This window comes from Pristiophorus japonicus, unplaced genomic scaffold, assembly GCF_044704955.1.
Source record: "Pristiophorus japonicus isolate sPriJap1 unplaced genomic scaffold, sPriJap1.hap1 HAP1_SCAFFOLD_382, whole genome shotgun sequence".
Classification (NCBI taxonomy): Eukaryota; Metazoa; Chordata; class Chondrichthyes; family Pristiophoridae; genus Pristiophorus; species Pristiophorus japonicus.
The window spans coordinates 129837-153197 of record NW_027253674.1 but is presented as its reverse complement, the minus strand read 5'-3'; the positions used below and the strand labels follow the sequence as shown (position 1 = coordinate 153197).

Sequence of the window (23361 nt, the reverse complement as noted above, 5' to 3'; positions counted from 1 at the left end):
TACGGTATGTGCAATTTCCACTGGAAACCTAACGCTTCGGCAAGATTCTGTACTATTTTCCCTGTAAAGTGTGTTCCTCTATCACTGTTAATTCCCATAGGTATCCCATATCTTGGCACTATTTCTTTAAATAGAATCTTCACTACCGTTCGGGCGTCATCCTTCCTCGTTGCATATGCCTCTACCCATCTTGTAAACATATATACTATGACTAATAGATACTTGAAACCTAATACTGGAAGCATGTGGACAAAATCAATTTGCAACTTTTCAAAAGGCACGTTTGGTTGGGGTAGATGGTCATATTCTGCAGGTGTTTTACCTCTATTGTTTTGTTGGCAAATTTGGCAGGTTCTAGCAATTTTTTCAATTACTACTGTTATTCCTGGTGCATACCACTGCGCATTGATAGCATGTATCATCCCTCCTTTGCCCATGTGAGCCTGACCATGCACTAGGCGAGAAAGGGGCAAAAATAAGGATCTAGGACATACAGTTCGCCCATCAGGATGAGACCATATATCATTTTTTAAAAAACAACCTTGATTCTCCCATGTTTTTCTTTCCTGCACGGTAACTTGTTGTTGTGCTGTTTTAAGTTGTTGGGTGCTTAGAATTTGTGGAGGGGAGACTGAAACTGCTTGAAGGCAGTATGCCTGTGCTAAAGCGGCCTGTCTGGCTGCTTCATCAGCCCTCTTATTTCCTATTGACACTTCATCCTCACCGGTTGTGTGAGCTGCACATTTAACAACAGCCACCTTGCTTGGCAACTGAATGGCATCTAACAGGTTTAGTACCAACTGTGAATGCTTGATGTGTTTTCCGCCAGAGGTGATGAAGCCTCTGTTTTTCCACAGTTGTCCAAAATCATGAACCACACCGAATGCATATCTAGAATCGGTATAAATATTAGCGGTTTGATTTCTGGCCAATATACAAGATCTAGTTAGGGCAAACAATTCAGCAGCCTGAGCCGAGGTTCCGGGAGGCAGGGCAAATGCTTCAATGGTTTCATGCTGGTTTACAATAGCATAGCCGGACAATAGCAAATTGTCTGACGGTCTATGTGATGACCCATCTGTATAGAGAATAAGATCGGGATTGTCCATTGGCTCTATAAGCAAATCTGCTCTGGGTAAGGTGGCTATTTCCACGGTTAGCAGGCAGTCGTGTTGATCTGGGTCCTCTATTTCTCTGGTGAGACTGGTGGGAACAAGAACCGCAGGGTTCACTACCGGTGCACGTCGAAAGGTGTAGTTAGGATGCAACAACAGCAGCACTTCATATCCTGTTCTCCGGGATGCTGTGAAGTGCTGAGTGGCTGCGGAGTTTAACAACAAAAGCACCGCATGCGCTGTTATAACAGTGCACGGATAGTCCAAAACAATCGGTAGTGATTTTTCCACCATAACCGCAGTAGCGGCTATAGCACGCAAGCAGGCGGGCATTCCCCTTATTACTGGAGGGAGCATTACTGAGTAATAAGCAACTGGTCTATTTCCCCCACCATGTTCCTGGGTTAGTACCGCTGTTGCAAATCCTTCTTTCTCGTTAACATACATCTGAAATGGTTTCGAATAGTTCGGTAGTCCCAGTGCCGGGGCGTTAGTGATAGCTGTCTTTAACTGTTTAAACGCTTCTTCCCTTTCAGGGGTCCATTCTACTTTGGGTGGGGCCTCTTTTAGGGCAGCTGATCGTAAGACCGCATCCCATTCTCGATAGTCGGGGATCCATTGTCTACAGTACCCCACCATTCCTAGAAAGGATAAGATATCCTTCTTTGTCTTCGGTATAGGGGTGCTTTGAATAGTCTGAATTCTTTCAGGTCCCAATTGCCTCTGGCCATGTGATATGCGAAAACCTAAGTACTGCACTTGGACATGGCAAAATTGTAGCTTTTGTAAGGATACTCGATGCCCTCTTTCACATAGGTGCTGTAATAGTTTCAGAGAGTCTTGCATGCATCCGTTCCCGTGGCTGGACGCCACAAGCAGATAGTCCGCGTATTGCAATAGTACAGATTGGTCCGATAGCGAGCAGTCTTCGAGGTCTCTTTTTACGGCTGCTGCATATACTGCGGGACTTTCAGTGTACCCCTGGAGCAGCCTAGTCCATGTGTACTGTTGTTTCTTGTACGTAAATGCGAACAAATACTGACTTTCTCGTTTTAATGCAATGGAGAAAAAGGCGGAACATAGATCTACTACAGTAAAGACAGTAGCTGTGGGTTGGATAGCAGATAGTATGATGTTGGTGTCCGGTACCACAGGGGTGGTAGGGACTACTATCTTATTTATAGCTCTTAGATCTTGTACAAATCTCCACTCATTTGGCCTATTAATCTTTGGTATAGGCAGTATCGGCATGTTACACGGGCTTTGTGTCTTCTCCAGGACGCCTTTTTCTAATCGTGCTAAAATGACTGGCTCTATCCCTTCTTCCGCCTCTGGTGGCAGTCTGTACTGCCTTATGCTTGGTAGCACAGCATTTTTTAAAACTTGTACCCGATGGGGTACTGCAGAATATACTTGTCCAACATGGTTTTTATGTTTTGCCCAGAGTTCAGGTGATACCTGATTCAAAGCCATTGGTATGTTAGGGCTTGTTTGTCCGGGGGGTTGCTGTTTTTTAAACGTGGAGTCATGTCTTTTTCTCTTCCATTGAAGAATTCCCCTGGCACGGGTGATAAATTCTACCCGAATATTCTGCAGTTCTATAATTGCCCAAGGTTGATAGCCTGGTTGCTGTTTTTTCTGTTCTATCTTTAAGATCATCTCGCCCATATCTCTGGGTTTTGCTGGTGGTTTTACAGCCAAGGTCAGATGGGGTGTCGAGTTCTCTTCTTTAAACCGTTTTTGTTGTAACGGTGTTAGCTCCACGGCCACCCCCAACCCTTCAGGTCCGAAATAAATGTGGGGAGTAGCTTCTATTACTTCGTTTTTATTTAAGAACGGTTGCACAAAGCGCTGATAGTCTTCAGCCCTGTGTCGAGTATACCAGGCTGTACAGTGAAGCTGAACTGCCTCAAAGCTTGTTAAGATGATATACAATAACTCTTTAATATTAGTGTCAATTTTAATCTTTAAGTTTTCCACTGCCTCTTTTATCAGGGGGGAGTAGAAGTTGCCACTCAGTAGCCAACTATAAAGGGCAGCACTTTCTTCATTATTTTCCTCTTTCTCTCTTTCTATCCCATTAAAGAACTGATGAATGTTATTTGGAGGGATCTCCATAAACATCCCTTCCTTTGTGCAATATATTGTGGCTCCTAGTTTGCACAAAGTCTGTCTTCCTAATAGAGGGAGAGGCGTTTTCTTAGAGACTATCAGGGTCTCGTCATTAACTTGTTGTCCTTCAATTGTCAATTTAGTAGGTTCGGATAAAAAATTTTCAAGGGGACGCCGGCCACACCCATGCTTAAAACAGTGGTGTTGCTTACGGGTAATCCCACAGAGGGCGGTACAGAAGACATAGTAGCGCCGGTATCCACCAGAAACTTCACATTAGTGTTTCCTACTTTTAGTATTGCCAAGGGATTTTCTTCTATGTCTGTTGATAAGCGGAGAGTTGCTGCCTGTACCATTACGCCTCTGGGGCATCCCTATGCTGACTGATACGGATTGGGATTAGAAAAGGAAAATTGAGGGGCCAGTGGAGGTGGAGGTTCGGAAAAATTCCCTTGTGACCCTCCAGACTGTTTGGGCGGACATCTGCAATCTCGAGCCCAATGCCCTTTCCTTCCGCAATTTCTACACTCGTCTTGAGAGCGATCTCGCTGTGACCACTGTCCTCTTCCTCTTCCTCTACCCCCAAACCCTCCTCGATTCTGCGTCTGTCCTCTGCCTCTCTGCTGATAGTATTGTCCTGTTACTTTGGTTTTACTTACGTAGGTGAATAATCCCTCCCTATCCATGTTCGACAAGAAAGTGACTGTCTCTTTCCAGGTTTTTCCTTGCCAATCCAAAACTTTAATCTCGAAGGTTTTGGCATGCTGTGGTAACATACAATTCAGCAGAGTTTGTACTGCTAAAGGTTCATTTGTATCCAAGGGTATTCCTGCATGCTCCTCCCAGCTATTTTTCCACCTGGCTGCGAAATCTATCATTGACTCTTCCGCTTTCTGCAGACAGCGGGTGACTTCCCCAATATCCCCATGTTTTTTAGCCCCTTGCAGAATTGCGTTCCGTCCTCTATTTTGTTGCCAGCGCGTTAAAGATTCATTTCTCTCATTTAACAAGTCATTATCTGCTCTCCAATCCCCTCCCTCCCCGGGCGGGATAGAGAACATGTCTTTTACTCCCTGCCAGGAGGATCCATAGGCTGCTTGTAATAATAATTTAATATCCCCGGGTAGCGGATTGTAAATCGTACACGTCTGCTCAAGCCAGTTGTGAAATGCAATCGGTTTCTTTACCGGGTTAGGGGCGGCAGAGATCATATCTCTGGCCTTTCCCGGAGACCAGGGTTTTAAAACCGCTGTGGTTCCTATCATTACACGGGGATTTTGGAGGAGGAGGGTAGAGTCGGCTTCTGACAGAGCTGGGGTTGTTTGTGACTTTAGGACCATACCAGCTCTCAGATTGGCTCCCTCTCCCTCTGCTGCTTCAGCCTCTGCTGCTTCAGCCCCTGCTCCTAATACCCCGGGTTTCCTTCATCAGCTCCTGCATTAGGTGGTGGGGCCGGGAAGACAGCTAGTTCTCCCTGGGCTTGATCTCTATGGGCAATAACCATTTCTATAATTTCCTGCCAGCTATTTCGCTTTGGGGGTTCTATGTGAGGATAGAGTCCCACGGTTGGTGCTGAGGGGATAGGGAGGTTTGGAGGGCTATAAGTGGGAGGTTTTTCAGTTTCCCCCTTTTCTTTCTCTCCTGATTTATTCTCTGATATTTTTACTTTCGGAGGCTGACGTCTTTTTGCAACCTCTAGCCATTTAATAAAAGATTTATCCATATAATCTTTGTCCCAAGTAGGGTCTCCTCCCCCTTCCTTTGTTATTTTCCTCCATTCTTCGATTAAAGACAATTTAAAACTTCCTCCATATGGCCAGTCCCCATCAGACCAACCGTATAAATCGCTACTAAATGTTACCGCGTATCGGTCCTCCCCCGTTTCTTTAATTATTGTGTCCGCCGGCGAGCCGGGTGGCACAATTGGATCTCCTACCTTCTCTCGTTGCTTTACTACCTTACGAATCCTTTTCTCAGTTTTACGCTGTCTACTCATTCCTTTGTTTGGAAGGTCGTTTTTTCTTTCCTTTTCTAGGAGCTGGATGCAAGCATCCTGCTTGACGAGAGCTGTTTCCCATTCTTTCCGGGTTCAGTGTCTCGCGGTGTTTTCCTGAAATTAGAATTTAAGACACACAAACAAAAATATATATACACAGTACTTTACAAAGCGCTCACCGGCTCGGCTCGGGTCTCCTTTAGCTTTCTTGTTATTCTAGCTTCTTATGGTAGCTACCCTAATGCCTCACCCTTCAGGGATCTTGGCGGCTTGTCCCCTTTTTCTAGGACAGCCTAGGCACTTTTCCACCTTTAGCTAGGAAAGTCCTTTTTTAAAATTCCTCTTTTTCTTTTAAGCCAATCTTACTTTTGTTCGTTTTGGATCTCGTTATCAGAGATCCTGCCGATTACGCCAGAAACTGTCGAGGAAATTTCTAAGTTAAATTAACTCAAGCGGAGATTTCAGAGTCTTGCTTCAAGAGATTCTTTATTTTACACGCGAGATATCTCGGAGAGCAGCTTGGTCATTACCAAGGCAATTCTCTGAATTCTACAGAAAACTCATTCTATCTTTATACAGAAACAAAGGAATTTTATCTCATACAATTGATAACCTCATTATTCATGAACATTACTAATTCTAAACAGGGCACAAAGGTCAGTTCGAAAAGCATGACTTTATCTATTCGGGGACATTAATCATTTCTTCTGAGGGTCAGCAAGATCATCATGAAAAGCCCCTCTTATCAGTTCCTGCATAATTGAGAAATCTGTCTGCCTCCAGGCCATGGGGGTATCTTATCATATACAAATACCAGATGTACAGCCTTCATGTTATCTGTTATTTTCTGTAATTTAAGGAACATTAAGTATTTTCTGGCTTTGCTGGATTCGGCTGTCTCAGCAAAGAAGCAAACTCAATTTACAGAAAGGAATTTAACCCCTTCTTATAATGTGAAAGCGGCTGGTTACTTTCTTCCACAAACAGAGACAGGCAAAGACATGGACAGACCGAAATGATGGGAAAGAGAGAGCCAATCAGACAAAGAGTCTGAGAGAATCCCATTGGAACAGACGTGGCACCGTGAGAAAGAGACAGATTGAGAGACAGAGATAAACAGAGAAACAGGGACAGACAGAGAGAGTCAGACTGAGAGAGACAAAGACTCAAACATACATACCTCTCTGAAGAGAGAGAGAGAGAGGCAGTGACCGGGCGACACAGATATATTTCACAATTTCATTTCATTATCGGTTCAGAGTGTCACATTGTTACAGAAAATTGCTGATTCAACCGATGAAAATCCGGTATTACTGATCAGAATGGGAGGAAATCCATGTTAAATTAAATAAAGTGATACCAGGTACAATACCCACGCTGGAAAAACCCATTGAATTTTAAAGCCAATGCCTCAACCACACGGCAATCCTGGTCCTGTGTGCACCTGGATTTTGTCTCCATGAATATCTGGGCTTCAACCCCAACCCCACATACAAACACATACACACCGGCTTTCAGTGAGCATTTACGAACATTTTTAGTAATATTGACACGGGGGCAACTCTCCTATTCTTTTACGATTAATACACTGGGAACCTTCATATCCACCCGAGTGTGCAGAAGGAGCTTCAACTTAACATTCATCCGAAAGTCAACAGCTTCAACATTGCAAAATTCCCCAAGTGCTGCACTTGAGTGTTAGCCAAGATGATATGCTCAAGTCTCAGGAGTGAGACTTGAACACACAAACTCCCGATTCAGTCGAGAATGCTGCCACTGAACCAAAGCCGATGGAAAAGTTCACAATCGTATTATTTTCCCCAAGTCTTTTTTATAAGTTTCAGGACATACCAAATTCATGGTGATGATTGCACAGACCGTTGCACATACACAGAGACATATATAGAGATAGACAGACACAGAGACACACATAACCAAAAATTTGCACGCACCAACGGGCATACACAGATGCCTTGGACATCTCGAGGGATAGACAGGCTGAATCACTGTCGCAAATTTGACTGATGTTTGCGATTTTTGAAACGCATGTATGGTGAATATTGAACAGCGAATATAAAAATGAGAAAAAAATGTCAGTGTTGAAATGTGTGGGACGTTGTTCTATCTATCTCAGGACCAGTTTGGCAGAGAACTGGTTAAATTGTGAAATGGAATGAAAAATGCTGAGAATCGCAGTCGGCAGGATTCGAACCTGCGCCGGATAACCCAATGGATTTCTAGTTCATAGCCATAACCACTCGGCCACGACTACTGTGTCGCTGCTTTTTTAATCGTTACTCAGAAAAAACTCAGTCATCCATCTCTGTGCAGCAGACGGCCAAAGACTCCTGAAAAAGTCTCCGTTTGCGAAAAGTCTGGACGAGGCAATCTTCTCGACGTGTATTTTTACAGTTCGATATTGCTCTGGAACTTTTTAACATGAATCTCGACCAAGAAACAGAAGTAAAAATCTGCATTTTGCAACAACTGCCTCTCCGTCGGGGAATTGAACCCCGATCTGCCGCGTGACAGGTGGGTATACTCACCACTATGCTAACGAAGAACTGACGGGTGTCAGTTCTGTCAGAGCACGAATCGAGCTGTGAACAGAACTGGACACCATGAGAAGTCGACAGACACATTGAGAGACAGAGACAAACCGGCAAACAGGGAGAGACAGACAGCGAGATAGAGACAACGAGAGACAGAAAGTGTGAGACTGAGAAGGATAGGCACACTGAGTGAGAAAAGGACTCAAACATATACATATACAGAGATGTGTGTGTGTGATCTATTGAGAGAGAGAGGGAAAGAGTGAGAGAAAGGCAATGATAAATACAGTGACAAGGAGAGAGACAGATAGAGAGAGAGCGATAGAGACTAAAACAGAAAATGATGGAAATACTTCTCAGCTGACAGGTAGGGACTCACAGAGTCAGGCAAAGACATGGTGGGAAAGAGAGAGCCAGTCAGACAAAGAGTCTGAGAGAATCCCATTGGAACAGACGTGTCACCGTAAGAAAGACATATTGAGAGACAGAGAAACAGGGACAGACAGAGTGAGTCAGATTGAGAGAGATAACGACTCAAACATACACAACTCTCTGAAAAGAGAGAGAGAGGCAGAGACCGAGCGACACAGATACATTTCACAATTTCATTTCATTATCGGTTCAGAGTGTCACATTGTTACAGAAAATTGCTGGTTCAACCGATGAAAATCCGGTCTCACTGATCAGAATGGGAGGAAATCCGTGTTAAATTAAAGAAATACCAGGAGTGGGGTATGAACCCACACGGGAAAAACCCATTGAATTTTAAGACCAACGTCTCAACCACTCGGCTTTCGTGGTCCTGTGAGAACCTGGATTCTGTCTCTGTGAGAATCTGGGCTTCAACACCAACCCCACATACAAACACATACACATCGGCTTTCAGTGAGCATTTACGAACATTTTTAGTAATATTGACACGGGGGCAACTCTCCTATACTTTTTCGCGTAATGCACTGGGAACTTTCATATCCACCCGAGGGTGCAGAAGGAGCTTCAACTTAACATTCATCCGAAAGTCAACAGCTTCAACATTGCAAAATTCCCCAAGTGCTGCACTTGAGTGTCAGCCAAGATGATATGCTCAAGTCTCAGGAGTGAGACTTGAACACACAAACTCCCGATTCAGTCGAGAATGCTGCCACTGAACCAAAGCCGATAAAAACGTTCACAACCGTATTATTTTCCCCAAGTCTTTTTTATAAGTTCCAGGACAAAACAAATTCATGGTGCTGATTTGCACAGACCGTTGAACATACACAGAGACATATATAGAGATAGACAGACGCAGAGTCACACACACACATAATCAAAAATTTGCACGCACCAACGGGCATGCACAGATGCCTTTGACTCATCGAGGGATGGACAGGCTGAATCACTGTCGCAACTTTGACTGACGTTTGCGATTTTTGAAACGGATGTATCGTGAATATTGAATCGTGAATATAAAAATGAGAAGAAAATGTCAGTGTTGAAAGATGTGGGACGTTATTCCATCTATTTCAGGATCAGTTTGGCAGAGAACTGGATCAATTGTGAAATGGAATGAAAAATGGTGAGAATCGCAGTCGGCAGGATTCGAACCTGGGCGGGATAACCCAATGGATTTCTAGTACATTTCCTTAACAACTCGGCCACAACTACTGTGTCGCTGCATTTTTAATCGTTGCTCAGAAAAATCTCAGACATCCATCTCTGTGCAGCAGACGGCCAAAGACTTGTAAAAAATTCTCCGTTTGCTAAAAGTCTGGACGAGGCAATTTCCTCTAACTGTATTTTTACAGTTCGATATTGCTCTGTAACTTTTTAATATGAATCTCTACCAAGAAACAGAAGTAAAAATCTGCATTTCGAAACAACTGCCTCCCCGTCAGGAAATTGAACCCCGGTTTTCCACGTGACAGGCGGGGAATACTTACCACTATACTAAAGAGTAACTGACGGGTACCAGCTCTTTCAGAGCAGGAATCGAGCTGTGAACAGAACTGGACACCATGAGAAGTCGACAGACACATTGAGAGACAGAGACAAACCGACAAACAGGGAGAGACAGACAGCGAGATAGAGACAACGAGAGACAGAAAGTGTGAGACTGAGAAGGAGAGGCAGACTGAGTGAGAAAAATATTCAAACATTTTCATATACAGAGATGTGGGTGTGTGATCTATTAAGAGAGAGAGGGAAAGAGTGAGAGAAAGACAATGATAAAGAAAGTGACAAGGAGAGAGACAGATAAAGAGAGAGCGATAGAGACTAAAACAGAAAATGACGGAAATACTTCTCAGCTTGCAGGCAGGGACTAACAGAGACAGGCAAAGACATGGACAGACCGAAATGATGGGAAAGAGAGAGCCAGTCAGACAAAGAGTCTGAGAGAATCTCATTGGAACAGACGTGGTACCATGAGAAAGAGACAGATTGAGAGACAGAGAAACAGGGACAGACAGAGTGAGTCAGACAGAGAGAGATAAAGACTCAAACATACAAACACATACACAACTCTCTGAAGAGAGAGAGAGAGGCAGAGACTGAACGACACAGATACATTTCACAATTTCATTTCATTATCGGTTCAGAGTGTCACATTGTTACAGAAAATTGCTGATTCAACCGGTCTCACTGATCAGACTGGGAGGAAATCCGTGTTAAATTAAAGAGATACCAGGAGTGGGGTACGAACCCACGCAGGAAAAACCAATTGAATTTTAAAACCAACGCCGAAACCTCGGCTGTCCTGGTCCTGTGAGCACCTGGATTTTGTCTCCATTAGAAACTGGGTTGCAACCCCAACCCCACATACAAACACATACACACCGGCTTTTAGTGAGCATTTACGAACATTTTTAGTAATATTGACACGGGGGCAACTCTCCTATTCTTTTTCGAGTCATGCACTGGGAACTTTCATATCCACACGAGGGTGCAGACGGAGCTTCAATTTAACATTTCATCCGAAAGTCAACAGCTTCAACATTGCAAAATTCCCCAAGTGCTGCGCTTGAGTGTTAGCCAAGATGATATGCTCAAGTCTCAGAAGTGCGACTTGAACACACAAACTCCTGATTCAGTCGAGAATGCTGCCACTGAACCAAAGCCGATACAAAAGTTCACAGCTGTATTATTTTCCCCAAGTCTTTTTTATAAGTTCCAGGACATACCAAATTCTTGGTGATGATTTGCACAGACAGTTGCACATACACAGCGACATATATAGAGACAGACAGACACAGAGACACACACACACATAACCAAAAATTTGACGCAACAACGGGCATGCGCAGATGCCTTAGACATCTCGAGGGATGGACAGGCTGAATCACTGTCGCAACTTTGACTGATGTTTGCGATGTTTGAAACGGATGTATCGTGAATAATGAATAGTGAATATAAAAATGAGAAGAAAATGTCAGCGTTGAAAGGTGTGGGACGTTATTCCATCCATCTCAGGGTCAGTTTGGCAGAGAACTGGTTAAATTGTGAAATGGAATGAAAAATGCTGAGAATCGTAGTCGGCAGGATTCGAACCTGCGCGGGATAACCCAATGGATTTCTAGTCCTTCGCGTTAACCACTCGGCCACGACTATTGTGTCGCTGCCTTTTTAATATTTACTCAGAAAAAACTCAGTCATCCATCTCTGTGCAGCAGACGGCCAAAGACTCCTGAAAAATTCTCCGTTTGCTAAATATCTGGACGAGGCAATCTCCTCCACCTGTATTTTTACCGTTCGATATTGCTCTGGAACTTTGTAATATGCATCTCTACCAAGATACAGAAGTAAAATTCTATATTTTGAAACAATTGCCTCCACGTTGGGAAATTGAACTCCGGTCTCCCGCGTGACAGGCGGGGATACACATCACTATACGAACGAGGAACTGACGGGTACTAATTCTGTCAGAGCAGGAATCGAGCCACTGTGAACAGAACTGGACACCATGAGAAGTCGACAGACACATTGAGAGACAGAGACAAACCGACAAACAGGGAGAGACAGACAGCGAGATAGAGACAACGAGAGACAGAAAGTGTGAGACTGAGAAGGAGAGGGAGACTGAGTGAGAAAAAGACTCAAACATATACATATACAGAGATGTGTGTGTGTGATCTATTAAGAGAGAGAGGGAAAGAGTGACAGAAAGACAATGATAAAGACAGTGACAAGGAGAGAGATAGATAGAGAGAGAGCGATAGAGACCAAAACAGAAAATGATGGAAATACTTCTCAGCTTACAGGCAGGGACTAACAGAGACAGGAAAAGACATGGACATACCGAAATGATGGGAAAGAGAGAGCCAGTCAGACAAAGAGTCTGAGAGAATCCAATTGGAACAGACGTGGCACCGTGAGAAAGAGACACATTGTGAGACAGAGACAAACAGAGAGACAGGGACAGACAGAGTGAGAGAGACAAAGACTCAAACATACAAACACATACACAACTCTCTGAAGAGAGAGAGAGAGGCAGAGACAGAGCGACACAGATACATTTCACAATTTCATTTCATTATCGGTTCAGAGTGTCACATTGTTACAGAAAATTGCTGATTCACCGATGAAAATCCGGTCTCACTGATCAGAATGGGAGGAAATCCGTGTTAAATTAAACAGATACCAGGAGTGAGGTACGAACCCACTCGAGAAAAACTCATTGGATTTTAAGGCCAACGCCTCAACCACTCGGCTATCCTGGTCCTGTGAGAACCTGCATTCTGTCTCTGTGAGAATCTGGGCTTCAACCCCAACCCCACATACAAACACATGCACATCGGCTTTCAGTGAGCATTTACGAACATTTTTAGTAATATTGACACGGGGGCAACTCTCCTATTCTTTTTCGAGTAATGCACTGGGAACTTTCATATCCACCCGAGGGTGCAGACGGAGCTTCAATTTAACATTTCTTCCGAAAGTCAACAGCTTCAACATTACAAAATTACCCAAGTGCTGCACTTGAGTGTGAGCCAAGATGATATGCTCAAGTCCAAGGAGTGCGACTTGAACACACAAACTCCTGATTCCGTCGAGAATGCTGCCACTGAACCAAAGCCGATACAAAAGTTCACAACCGTATTATCTTCCCCAAGTCTTTTTTATAAGTTCCTGGACATACCAAATTCATGGTGATGATTTCCACAGACAGTTGCACATATACAGAGACAAAAATTGAGATAGACAGACACAGAGACACACACACACATAACCAAAAATTTACACGCACCAACGGGCATGCCTTCGACATCTCGAGGGATAGACAGGCTGAATCACTGTCGCAACTTTGACTGATTTTTGCGATTTTTCGAACGGATGTATCGTGAATATTGCAGATTAATAAAAATGAGAAACAAATGTCAGAGTTGAAAGGTGTGGGACTTTATTCCATTTATCTCATGATCAGTTTGGCAGCGAACTGGTTAAATTGTGAAATGGAATGAAAAATGCTGAGAATCGTAGTCAGCAGGATTCGAACCTGCGCGGGAAAATCCCAAGGGATTTCTAGACCATCGTCTTAACCACTCGGCCACGACTACTGAGTCGCTGGCTTTTTCAACGTTACTCAGAAAAAAATCAGTCATCTATCTCTGTGCAGCAGACGGCCAAAGAATCCAGAAAAAGTCTCCGTTTGCTCAAAATCTGGAAGAGGCAAAGTCCTCCACCTGTATTTTCACAGTTCGATGTTGCTCTGGAATTTTTAATATGGAACTCTACCAAGAAACAGAAGTAAAATTTAACATTTTGAAACAACTGCCTCCCCGTCGAGGAATTGAACCCCGGTCTCCCGCGTGACGGGCGAGGATACTCACCACTATACTAACGAGGAACTGACCGATACTTGCTCTGTCGGAGCAGGAATCGAGCTGTGAACAGAACTGGACACCATGAGAAGTCGACAGACACATTGAGAGACACAGATAAACCAACAAACAGGTAGAGACAGACACCGAGATAGAAACAACGAGAGACAGAAAGTGTGAGACTGAGAAGGAGAGGCAGAATGGGTGAGAAAAAGACTCAAACACATACAGAGACAGAGATGTGTGTGTCTGTGATCTATTAAGAGAGAGAGGGAAAGAGTGAGAGAAAGACAATGATAAAGACAGTGTCAAGGAGAGAGACAGATAGAGAGAAAGAGAGATAGAGACTAAAACAGAAAATGATGGAAATACTTCTCAGGTTCGAGGCAGGGACTAACAGAGACAGGCAAAGACATGGACAGACCGAAATGACGGGAAACAGAGATCCAGTCAGACAAAGAATCTGAGAGAATCCCATTGGAACAGACGTGGGCACCGTGAGAAAGAAACAGATTGAGAGACTGAGACACAGGGACAGACAGAGTGAGAAAGACTGAGAGAGACAAAGACTCAAACATACAAAACACTCTGAAGAGAGAGTGAGAGGCAGAAACCGAGCGACACAGATACATTTCACAATTTCATTTCATTATCGGTTCAGAGTGTCATATTGTTACAGAAAATTGTTGATTCAACCGATGAAAATCGGATATCACTGATCAGAATGTGAGCAAATCCGTGTTAAATTAAATAGATACCAGGAGTGGGGAAAAACCCACGCTGGAAACACCCTTTGAAGTTTAAGGCCAACGCCTTAACCTCTCGGCTATGCTGGTCCTGTGAGATTTTGAATTGTGTCTCTGTGACAAACTGGGCTTCAACCCCAACCCCACATACAAACACATGCACATAGTCTTTTAGAGAGCATTTACGAACATTTTTAGGAATATTGACACGGGGGCAACTCTCCTACTCTGTTTCGAGAAATACTCTGGGACCTTTCATATCCACTCGAGGTTGCAGATGGAGCTTCAATTTAACATTTCATCCGAAAGTCAACAGCTTCAACATTGCAAAATTCCCCAAGTGCTGCACTTGAGTGTTAGCCAAGATGATATGCTCAATTCCAAGGAGTACGACTTGAACACACAAACTCCTGATTCAGTCGAGAATGCTGCCACTGAACCAAAGCCGATACAAAAGTTCACAACCGTATTATTTTCCGCTAGTTATTTTTATAAATTTCAGGACATACCAAATTTATGGTGATGATTTCCACAGACAATTGCACATATACAGAGACAAAAATAAACATAGACAGACACAGAGGCACACACACACATAACCAAAAATTTACACGCACCAACAGGCATGCACAGATGCCTTAGACATCTCGAGGGATAGACAGGCTGAATCACTGTCGCAACTTTGACTGATTCTTGCGATTTTTTAAACGGATGTATTGTGAATATTGCAGATTAATAAAAATGAGAAACAAATATCAGTGTTGAAAGGTGTGGGATGTTATTCCACTTATCTCATGATCAGTTTGGCAGAGAACTGGTTAAATTGTGAAATGGAATGAAAAATGCTGAGAATCGTAGTCGGCAGGATTAGAACCTGCGCGGGAAAATCCCAATGGATTTCGAGTCCATCGCCTTAACCACTCGGCCACGACTACTGTGTCGCTAGCTTTTTAAACGTTACTCAGATAAAAAATCAGTCATCTATCTCTGTGCAGCAGACGGCCAAAGAATGCTGAAAAAGTCTCCGTTTGCTCAAAATCTGGAAGAGGCAACCTCCTCTACCTGTATTTTCACAGTTCGATGTCGCTCTGGAATTTTTAATATGAATTTTACCAAGAAACAGAAGTAAAATTCGACATTTTGAAACAACTGCCTCCCCGTCGGGGAATTTAACCCCTGTCTCCCGCGTAACAGGCGGGGATACTCACCACTATACTAACGAGGAACTGACCGATACTTGCTCTGTCGGAGCAGGAATCGAGCTGTGAACAGAACTGGACACCATGAGAAGTCGACAGACACATTGCGAGACAGAGACAAACCGACAAACAGGGAGAGACAGACACCGAGATAGAAACAACGATAGACAGAAAGTGTGAGACTGAGAAGGAGAGGCAGAATGGGTGAGAAAAAGACTCAAACACATACAGAGACTGAGATGTGTGTGTGCTCTATTAAGAGAGAGAGGGGAAGAGTGAGAGAAAGTCAATGATAAAGACAGTGACAAGGAGAGAGACAGATAGAGAGAGAGAAAAATAGAGACTAAAACAGAAAATGATGGAAATACTTCTCAGGTTCGAGGCAGGGACTAACAGAGACAGGCAAAGACATGGACAGACCGAAATGGTGGGAAAGAGAGAGCCAGTCAGATAAAGAATCTGAGAGAATCCCATTGGAACAGACGTGGGCACCGTGAGAAAGAGACAGATTGAGAGACTGAGACAAACGGAGAAACAGGGACAGACAGAGTGAGAAAGACTGAGAGAGACAAAGACTCAAACATACAAACACATACACAGCTCTGTGAAGAAAGAGAGAGAGGCAGAGACCGAGCGACACAGATACATTTTACAATTTCATTTCATTATCGGTTCAGAGTGTCACATAGTTATAGAAAATTGTTGATTTAACCGATGAAAATCGGATATCAGTGATCAGAATGGGAGGAAATCCGCGTTAAATTAAATAGATACCAGGATTGGGGAAGAACCCACGCTGGAAAAACCCGTTGAAGTTTAAGGCCAATGCCATAACCACTCGGCTATGCTGGTCCTGTGAGAGTTTGGATTGTGTCTCTGTGACAAACTGGGCTTCAACCCCAATCCCACATACAAACACATGCACATAGTCTTTTAGTGAGCATTTACGAACATTTTTAGGAATATTGACACGGGGGCAACTCTCCTACTCTGTTTCGAGAAATGCTCTGGGACCTTTCATATCCACTCGAGGTTGCAGACGGAGCTTCAATTTAACATTTCATCCGAAAGTCAACAGCTTCAACATTGCAAAATTCCCCAAGTGCTGCACTTGAGTGTTAGCCAAGATGATATGCTCAATTCCAAGGAGTGCGACTTGAACACACAAACTCCTGATTCAGTCGAGAATGCTGCCACTGAACCAAAGCCGATACAAAAGTTCACAACCGTATTATTTTCCCTAAGTCTTTTTTATAAGTTTCAGGACATACTAAATTTATGGTGATGATTTCCACAGACAATTGCACATATACAGAGACAAAAATAGAGATAGACAGACACAGAGAGACACACACACATAACCAAAAATTTACACGCACCAACAGGCATGCACAAATGCCTTAGACCTCTCGAGGGATAGACAGGCTGAATCACTGTCGCAGCTTTGACTGATTTTTGCGATTTTTTAAACGGATGTATCATGAATATTGCAGTTTAATAAAAATGAGAAACAAATGTCAGTGTTGAAAGGTGTGGGACGTTAATCCATCTATCTCATGATCAGTTTGGCAGAGAACTGGTTACATTGTGAAATGGAATGAAAAATGCTGAGAATCGTAGTCAGCAGGATTCGAACCTGCACGGGAAAATCCCAATCCCATCGCCTTAACCACTCGGCCACGACTACTGCGTCGCTGGCTTTTTAAACGTTACTCAGAAAAAAAATCAGTCATCTATCTCTGTGCAGCAGACGGCCAAAGAATGCTGAAAAAGTCTCCGTTTGCTCAAAATCTGGAAGAGACAAACTCTTCGGCGGCAGTCGGGAGCAGCGTCGAGGAGGTGCGTGGTGAGGCCTATAAAAGGCACAGCAGGGAGTCCGGGGCCCAGTGTCGGCGGCAGTCGGGAGCAGCGTCGAGGAGGTGCGTGGTGAGGCCTATAAAAGGCACAGCAGGGAGTCCGGGGCCCAGTGTCGGAGGCAGTCGGGAGCAGCGTCGAGGAGGTGCGTGGTGAGGCCTATAAAAGGCGGGACTTGTGCAGCTACAGGGAGAAGGCAAAAAGGATGTAGAAAGAAATCAAAAGGTGACGTCACAGCCAAGAGGGTAAGTGATTGGCTTGTGATTGGTGAGTAGTTTTTCTTTTTTCTCTTCTATATCAGTGAGTAACGTTTAACATTGTTGTTGCCAATTTAAGTGTATATAAGGGTTAAATCATGGCAGGAGAGCTCGGTCGGGTGTTATGCTCCTCCTGTACCATGTGGGAACTCGGGGACACTTCCGGTGTCCCTGACGATTACGTGTGCGGGAAGTGTATCCGCCTCCAGCTCCTGACAGACCGTGTTGCGGAGTTGGAGCTGAGGGTGGATTCACTCTGGAGCATCCACGATGCTGAGAATGACGTGAGTATCACGTGTAGCGAGTTGGTCGTACCACAGGGAAAGGGTCCACAGCCAGATAGGGAATGGAAGACCAACAGGAAGAGCAGTGCAAGGAAGGTAGTGCAGGAGTCCCCTGTGGTCATCCCCATGCAAAACAGATACACAGCTTTGGATACTGTTGAGGGGGATGACTCATCAGGGGAGGGCAGCAGCAGCCAAGTTCATGGCACCGTGGCTGGCTCTGCTGCACAGGAGGGCAGGAAAAAGAGTGGGAGAGCAATAGTGATTGGGGATTCAATGGTGAGGGGAATAGATAGGCGTTTCTGCGGCCGCAACCGAGACTCCAGGATGATATGTTGCCTCCCTGGTGCAAGGGTCAAGGATGTCTCGGAGCGGGTGCAGGACATTCTAAAAAGGGAGGGAGAACAGCCAGTTGTCGTGGTGCACATTGGTACCAACGACATAGGTAAAAAGAGGGATGAGGTCCTACGAAACGAATTTAAGGAGCTAGGAGCTAAATTAAAAAGTAGGACCTCAAAAGTAGTAATCTCGGGATTGCTACCAGTGCCACGTGATAGTCAGAGTAGGAATCGCAGGATAGCGCAGATCAATACGTGGCTTGAGCAGTGGTGCAACAGGGAGGGATTCAAATTCCTGGGGCATTGGAACCGGTTCTGGGGGAGGTGGGACCAGTACAAACCGGACGGTCTGCACCTGGGCAGGACCGGAACCAATGTCCTAGGGGGAGTGTTTGCTAGTGCTGTTGGGGAGGATTTAAACTGATATGGCAGGGAGATGGGAACCAATGCAGGGAGACAGAGGGAAACAAAGAAGAGGCAAAAGCAAAAGACAGAAAGGAGATGAGGAAAAGTGGAGGGCAGAGAAACCCAAGGCAAAGAACAAAAAGGTCCACTGTACAGCAACATTCTAAAAGGACAAAGGGTTTTAAAAGAACAAGCCTGAAGGCTTTGTGTCTTAATGCAAGGAGTATCCGCAATAAAGTGGATGAATTAACTGTGCAAATAGATGTTAACAAATATGATGTGATTGGGATTACGGAGACGTGGCTCCAGGATGATCAGGGCTGGGAACTCAACATCCAGGGGTATTCAACATTCAGGAAAGATAGAATAAAAGGAAAAGGAGGTGGGGGAGCATTGCTGGTTAAGGAGCAAATTAAGGCAATAGTTCGGAAGGACATTAGCTTGGATGATGTGGAATCTATATGGGTAGAGCTGCAGAATACCAAAGGACAAAAAACGTTAGTGGGAGTTGTGTACAGACCTCCAAACAGTAGTAGTGATGTTGGGGAGGGCATCAAACATGAAATTAGGGGTGCGTGCAATAAAGGTGCAGCAGTTATAATGGGTGACTTTAATATGCACATAGATTGGGTTAACCAAACTGGAAGCAATACGGTAGAGGAGGATTTCCTGGAGTGCATAAGGGATGTTTATTTAGACCAATATGTCGAGGAACCAACTAGGGGGGAGGCCATCTTAGACTGGGTGTTGTGTAATGAGAGAGGATTAATTAGCAATCTCGTTGTGCGAGGCCCCTTGGGGAAGAATGACCATAATATGGTGGAATTCTGCATTGGGATGGAGAATGAAACAGTTAATTCAGAGACCATGGTCCAGAACTTAAAGAAGGCTAACTTTGAAGGTATGAGGCGTGAATTGGCTAGGATAGATTGGCGAATGATACTGAAGGGGTTGACTGTGGATGGGCAATGGCAGACATTTAGAGACCGCATGGATGAACTACAACAATTGTACATTCCTGTCTGTCGTAAAAGTAAAAAAGAGAAGGTGGCTCAACCGTGGCTATCAAGGGAAATCAGGGATAGCATTAAAGCCAAGGAAGTGGCATACAAATTGGCCAGAAATAGCAGAGAACCCGGGGACTGGGAGAAATTTAGAACTCAGCAGAGGAGGACAAAGGGTTTGATTAGGGCAGGGAAAATGGAGTACGAGAAGAAGCTTGCAGGGAACATTAAGACGGATTGCAAAAGTTTCTATAGATATGTAAAGAGAAAAAGGTTAGTAAAGACAAACGTAGGTCCCCTGCAGTCAGAATCAGGGGAAGTCATAACGGGGAACAAAGAAATGGCGGACCAATTGAACAAGTACTTTGGTTCGGTATTCACTGAGGAGGACACAAACAACCTTCCGGATATAAAAGGAGTCGGAGGGTCTACTAAGGAGGAGGAACTGAGGAAAATCCTTATTAGTCGGGAAATTGTGTTGGGGAAATTGATGGGATTGAAGGCCGATAAATCCTCAGGGCCTGATGGACTGCATCCCAGAGTACTTAAGGAGGTGGCCTTGGAAATAGTGGATGCATTGACAGTCATTTTCCAACATTCCATTGACTCTGGATCAGTTCCTATGGAGTGGAGGGTAGCCAATGTAACCCCACTTTTTAAAAAAGGAGGGAGAGAGAAAACAGGGAATTACAGACCGGTCAGCCTGACATCGGTAGTGGGTAAAATGATGGAATCAATTATTAAGGATGTCATCGCAGTGCATTTGGAAAGAGGTAATATGATAGGTCCAAGTCAGCATGGATTTGTGAAAGGGAAATCATGCTTGACAAATCTTCTGGAATTTTTTGAGGATGTTTCCAGTAGAGTGGACAAAGGAGAACCAGTTGATGTGGTATATTTGGACTTTCAGAAGGCTTTCGACAAGGTCCCACACAAGAGATTAATGTGCAAAGTTAAAGCACATGGGATTGGGGGTAGTGTGCTGACATGGATTGAGAACTGGTTGTCAGACAGGAAGCAAAGAGTAGGAGTACATGGGGACTTTTCAGAATGGCAGGCAGTGACTAGTGGGGTACCGCAAGGTACTTTGCTGGGGCCCCAGCTGTTTACACTGTACATTAATGATTTAGACGAGGGGATTACATAGAAACATAGAAACATAGAAAATAGGTGCAGGAGTAGGCCATTTAGCACTTCTAGCCTGCACCGCCATTCAATGAGTTCATGGCTGAACATGAAACTTCAGTACCCCCTTCCTGCTTTCTCGCCATAACCCTTGATCCCCCGAGTAGTAAGGACTTCATCTAACTCCCTTTTGAATATATTTAGTGAATTGGCCTCAACTACTTTCTGTGGTAGAGAATTCCACAGGTTCACCACTCTCTGGGTGAAGAAGTTTCTCCTCATCTCGGTCCTAAATGGCTTACCCCTTATCCTCAGACTGTGACCCCTGGTTCTGGACTTCCCCAACATTGGGAACATTCTTTCTGCATCTAACCTGTCTAAACCCGTCAGAATTTTAAACGTTTCTATGAGATCCCCTCTCATTCTTCTGAACTCCAGTGAATACAAGCCCAGTTGATCCAATCTTTCTTGATAGATCAGTCCCGCCATCCCGGGAATCAGTCTGGTGAACCTTCGCTGCACTCCCTCAATAGCAAGAATGTCCTTCCTCAAGTTAGGAGACCAAAACTGTACACAATACTCCAGGTGTGGCCTCACCAAGGCCCTGTACAACTGTAGCAACACCTCCCTGCCCTTGAACTCAAATCCCCTCGCTATGAAGGCCAACATGCCATTTGCTTTCTTAACCGCCTGCTGTACCTGCATGCCAACCTTCAATGACTGATGTACCATGACACCCAGGTCTCGTTGCACCTTCCCTTTTCCTAATCTGTCACCATTCAGATAATAGTCTGTCTCTCTGTTTTTAGCACCAAAGTGGATAACCTCACATTTATCCACATTATACTTCATCTGCCATGCATTTGCCCACTCACCTAACCTATCCAAGTCACTCTGCAGCCTAATAGCATCCTCCTCGCAGCTCACACTGCCACCCAACTTAGTATCATCCGCAAATTTGGAGATACTGCATTTAATCCCCTCGTCTAAATCATTAATGTACAATGTAAACAGCTGGGGCCCCAGCACAGAACCTTGCGGCACTCCACTAGTCACTGCCTGCCATTCTGAAAAGTACCCGTTTACTCCTACTCTTTGCTTCCTGTCTGACAACCAGTTCTCAATCCACATCAGCACACTACCCCCAATCCCATGTGCTTTAACTTTGCACATTAATCTCTTGTGTGGGACCACACAATGTAGTATCTCCAAATTTGCGGATGACACTAAGTTGGGTGGCAGTGTGAGCTGCAAGGAGGATTCTATGAGGCTGCAGAGCGACTTGGATAGGTTAGGTGAGTGGGCAAATGCATGGCAGATGAAGTATAATGTGGATAAATGTGAGGTTATCCACTTTGGTGGTAAAAACAGAGAGACAGACTATTATCTGAATGGTGACAGATTAGGAAAAGGGCAGGTGCAAAGAGACCTGGGTGTCATGGTACATCAGTCATTGAAGGTTGGCATGCAGGTACAGCAGGCGGTTAAGAAAGCAAATGGCATGTTGGCCTTCATAGCGAGGGGATTTGAGTACAAGGGCAGTGAGGTGTTGCTACAATTGTACAGGGTCTTGGTGAGGCCACACCTGGAGTATTGTGTACAGTTTTGGTCTCCTAACCTGAGGAAGGAGATTCTTACTATTGAGGGAGTGCAGCTAACGTTTACCAGACTGATTCCCGGGATGGCGGGACTGACCTATCAAGAAAGACTGGATCAACTGGGCTTGTATTCACTGGAGTTCAGAAGAATGAGAGGGGACCTCATAGAAACGTTTAAAATTCTGACGGGGTTAGACAGGTTAGATGCAGGAAGAATGTTCCCAATGTTGGGAAAGTCCAGAACCAGGGGACACAGTCTAAGGATAAGGGGGAAGCCATTTAGGACCGAGATGAGGAGGAATTTCTTCACCCAGAGAGTGGTGAACCTGTGGAATTCTCTACCACAGAAAGTTGTTGAGGCCAATTCACTAAATATATTCAAAAATGAGTTAGATGAAGTCCTTACTACTCGGGGAATCAAGGGGTATGGTGAGAAAGCAGGAATGTGGTACTGAAGTTGCATGTTCAGCCATGAACTCATTGAATGGCGGTGCAGGCAAGAAGGGCCGAATGGCCTACTCCTGCACTTATTTTCGATGTTTCCTCTACTTGTATTTTCACAGTTCGATATAGCTCTGTAATTTTTAATATGTATCTCGACCAAGAAACAGAAGTAAAGTTCAACGTTTTGAAACAACTGCCTCCCCGTCGGGGAATTGAACCCCGGTCTCCCGCGTGACAGACGGGGATACTCACCACTATACTAACGAGGAACTGACGGATACTTGCTCTGTCGGAGCAGGAATCGAGCTGTGAACAGAACTGGACAACATGAGAAGTCGACAGACACATTGCGAGACAGAGACAAACCGACAAACAGGGAGAGACATACACCGAAATAGAAACAACGAGAGACAGAAAGTGTGAGACTGAGAAGGAGAGGCAGAATGGGTGAGAAAAAGACTCAAACACATACAGAGACTGAGATGTGTGTGTGTGTGATCTATTAAGAGAGAGAGGGAAACAGTGATAGGAAGT

At 44.5% G+C, this 23361-nt stretch overlaps 2 non-coding genes across 2 annotated transcripts; both read right to left on the bottom strand.

The window, feature by feature from the left end:
- Positions 1 to 15172: 15172 nt before the first annotated feature.
- Positions 15173 to 15254, bottom strand: trnas-cga (transfer RNA serine (anticodon CGA)). The gene has a single exon. It is a non-coding gene; the product is annotated as a tRNA-Ser (tRNA).
- A 7770-nt stretch (positions 15255 to 23024) lies between these two features.
- trnad-guc (transfer RNA aspartic acid (anticodon GUC)) lies at positions 23025 to 23096 on the bottom strand. Its single transcript has one exon. It is a non-coding gene; the product is annotated as a tRNA-Asp (tRNA).
- Between the last annotated feature and the right edge of the window lie 265 nt (positions 23097 to 23361).